Here is a 4,131-nt window from a genome sequence, read left to right as displayed (position 1 = left end):
CCTCCAAAATTTTCTTCTAATCAAAATTCAAATTTCTTCAACATAACACCTTGTTTTTGTTGAAGATTCATGATCAATGAGTGTAATTGAATGTGAATCCAGCATTTGTTTGAAGAATTGGAGCCATAATCGAGCATTTGAAGTTCAAGAACATTGCCATGGAAGTTGATTGGTGAGCTAGATCTACATGTTTCCAAGCTTCAAATTCTTCATCAATCATCATAACAAGTATTCTGGAGCTGATTTGGACCATTACAAGTGCTGAATCGTGTGAATCCAGAACCTGCTCTTCAAGAGGTGAATTTTTCGACCTTCATAATCCTCAAATCTATGTACATATTTGTGTAGATCTTTTAACACTGATGAATCTGGTGGAAATTTCACATGAAATGGTGCATTATTGAGTGAGTTATGTGTGAATGAAGTTTTGTGTACCAAACTTTTATTGTTCGATTCTCTTGATTGATTATGATCTAGGCTTAACTTTTGGTTAATTTGGAACCTCCATTGCATGAGCTTTTGAATGATATAGGTTTTAGGTAAATCTGGAAAAAATGTTTGAACATTCATACTGTTCATCTTCATCTTCGCGAGGAAGATGAAGTTCTTCATCCTAGCATCGGCTTTGTGACGGTTTAGCGTCCATTCTGGGTTCGCTAGGGTTTGCAGGTGAAACGGCGTCGTTTCGTTGTGGCGCGCTTCATTTTGAATTTCAACATGGTTCGATTCTGGCGTGTAGCACTTTTCAAATTAATGCTTCATTATCCAATTCCCTCCATATTTCATATGCTATGCTTCATTTTGATTTTGATTTTTTCTTCCAACTTCAAAAATCCATATAAAATTGAAAAATGATCCAAAAAATCCCTGGTTTTTTGCTACTTGATCCTTGAGATGTCTAGAATTTGATGATGTTGAATTTTGAAGTTGTGCATGGCTGGATTTTGGATTGTGCTAGACTTTGTGATCATGTGTACATTTGTGACCTTGCTCTATTCATCTTATTGTGAAATGCTTGATTCTAATAATGGACATGAAAATTTGCATGATGATTCTTGACATGTTAATGGATGTTTTAGGCTTGGTTTGGTATTTTTCTCATTTGCCATTTCTGTTTTACACACATGTTTGCATGGTGTGACAATTTGTGTCACACATTTGGTTGATCAACTTGTGCAATTTCATTTCCATATCAAATGACCTCTAATGCTTCTGATTTTTTGTATGATGATCATGTTGGATGTGTTGAATGCTCATGCATTTTTCCATAATTATTTGAATCATTTCTGTTTTGATTTGGAATTTTCATTCTCAATGTCCAATTGAATGCTTTGAAATTGTCTTTGACTTCTCTTGCACATGAAATGCCTTTGCTTGATGATTTTGTTTTGGTCCTTTTTAGGACATGTTCATATGTGTTTGAAGTTGCATTGTGTTGAATGTTAGCCCCTGTTTTGAATTTTTTCTTCACCTTTGACCCTAGGCTTTGACCTAGTGGTTTGGACTTACATGTGAGCTTTGAATTTCAGGACAAAGCACTCAATTTCCATGGTTGATGTTGCTTCATCATTTGAATGTTGATATTTGCTATTGATGGCTAACATTTGGTTGTTTTGTAGGTTGATGATAGCTCACTTGAGTTGTTTGGCTTATATGTTGTACATTGGGATTGTCTGTTTGTTATTGACTGTTGTCTGTTTGTCTGAACACTATACTGATTTATTTAGTTGTTTACACAGGTACCTAAGTTGCTTTAAGTTCTTTTGAACTTTGCTTTGCTTTGCTTGTGGTTGGCATACCACCTAGGCAATGACCTCTGACTTCATGTAGTCTGGAAGACCTGTCATGTTACTTTGGCAGGCAACTGTCTGAAGCCCTCCTTAAGAGGCAATGTTTGTGGTTGTTTATCTTTGTGCCTTGTACATATAAAGACCTCATAAGTGAAGAGGCATTGGCAGATAAAAGGGATGTGCAATCCATCCCCTGCTATTCAGTTGTGTCTTTCATCTTGCTCACACCATGTGTTGATGCACTTTGAATAAAAACCCAAAATCTTGTTGTGTCAGTCATGTGGAATAGAGTCCCACATTCTGGACTCCCACACTTTCATTGTCTGAAGCTCTCCCAGGCCAGGGATAAGAGCTGTGAGGTCTTACCCTCACTCCCCATGTCATCTGCTTCACCCTAACTCTCAATGTTAGGGTTAAGAGCAAACAACACCCCTTTCCAGTTGGCTTGTTTGTCGAGGTAGATTTGACCCCTTGACTAAAGCCTAGCCTTGTATGAGCCACTTGTTAGCATATAGTGTGTGTGCTTGCTCTCTTGTGATTGCTTATTTGCTGTTTATCTGCTGTTTCAACTTGCTGCCTGTGCGAGTTAGGATCTGTTCAGATACCTCAACCTAGGACTATCGTGGATTGCATGACAACTTTTAGGCTCGAGTCAGTCTCCCTTTTAGTTGTTATTTCCCGGTCTCTGGTTTAGGAGAAGGTTTCTCCCCTGTTAAGGGGAACTACGTTGCCCTGATCCTCATACCAGATGAGGTACGTAGGCAGGAGATCGTGCGAGATCTCTCAGGGCACCCTTTTCCTTTTTGTGTGTGTTTGTTTGACAGCTAGCAGGCTCGAGTACCAGACTCCCTATTAGCTTGTTTGTTCAACTTTTTTGTTGCTTTTGACGACTCAGTGTCCGGTTAACCTCTTGTTTGCTTGGAGTCTGACGTAAGTCCAGCGATTGGCAGTCGGTTTCCTGTGTTTGTTTGTGTGGAGTCTGACGTAAGTCCAGCGATTGGCGGTCGGTTTCCTGTGGGTGTTTGTGTGCTTGGAGTCTGATGTAAGTCCAACGATTGGCATTCGGTTTCCTTGTTTGTGTTTGTTGTTTGGAGTCGAACGTAAGACCAGCCATTGGCAGTCTGTTTCCATTTGTGTGTTTGTTTTGACGTCTGTGCGTGTGTTTTGTTTCGGCGTGCATGAGCCGAACTACGGTAGCTCTGATTCTCATTCCAGATGAGATACGTAGGCATAGGGTGCGATATCCTAGCGAGCCCGTTCCCCTTATCCCCGAACTACGTCGACTCTGATGTTTGTTTCTGACAAACTACGTAGGCCCAAGATGCGATATCCTGCCGAGTCCTCTTCCTCCATCCTCTCCCGCCTGTTTATTCCAGTGTGTGTGCATTCTTTGAGCAGTTATTCAGCAACCTTATTTTATTTCTTTTTGAGCATGGATCCCGTCGAGTACGACGGACGTGAGGGGTGCTAATACCTTCCCCTTGCGTAACCGACTCCCGATCCTTGCAATCTCCGGTCATAAGACCATTTCCTTTCCAGGTTTACTTCGAGCGTTTCCTTTCCCTCCTTTGGGATAAATAACGCACGGTGGCGGCTCTGTCTGTTTGTTTTTCCCGCCGGTTGTTTTTCGTGGATGCGACAGTCTTCACCATGAGTAATAATCCATTAGAGACTAGGGGTTATGGGGATCATCTTATAACATTTTGTATGATCTGTCACATATCAATTATGAGAGTATCCGCTTAAACTTATTTAATTTCCTGAGTTCATGCATTTCAACTCTTGTACGAAAGTAAAGTGTTCTCAAGTATCGACCGTAGTCTGAAAGGATATGCATCGATACCAGGGTGCAGATTTTTAAATAGACAAGTCCAATACGGCAAAAGCACTTGGATGAATTTCAAAAAAATTATATAGTTGAGAAAATGTAACAAATCTTGATGAATAATCCGGTCATGTGAAAGCAGATAAAGTAATCGTCATCCATAGGGCAATGCGCTTGCGAAAGCATGTATTGTCCATATTTATCTATATTTTTTATAAATTATGAAGAATTCTCATAATAGAAGTGACTTGGATTGTGTGAATGTGTTAGAATGATAACCATAACCCCATGTCATGTTTTCCTCAATTGGAATTTAAGTGATTTTACAAATAAACTATTTTATTTAAGTATTTTTTCATTTAAGCTATTTTCAATAAAACTCATCTTATTGATTTCTCTAGAGATACACTGATAGAACATAATTTGGTACTTAAATCATTGGTCTTTATGGTTCGATAACTTCTTACTACTTCGCACAGTCGCACACTTGTTGTGTGTCAATTCCTCTCTGAACTT

Source organism: Lathyrus oleraceus, chromosome 3 (assembly GCF_024323335.1).
Source record: "Lathyrus oleraceus cultivar Zhongwan6 chromosome 3, CAAS_Psat_ZW6_1.0, whole genome shotgun sequence".
Classification (NCBI taxonomy): Eukaryota; Viridiplantae; Streptophyta; class Magnoliopsida; order Fabales; family Fabaceae; genus Lathyrus; species Lathyrus oleraceus.
The sequence above is the reverse complement of the archived record's forward strand: the minus strand, read 5'-3'. Positions refer to the sequence as shown.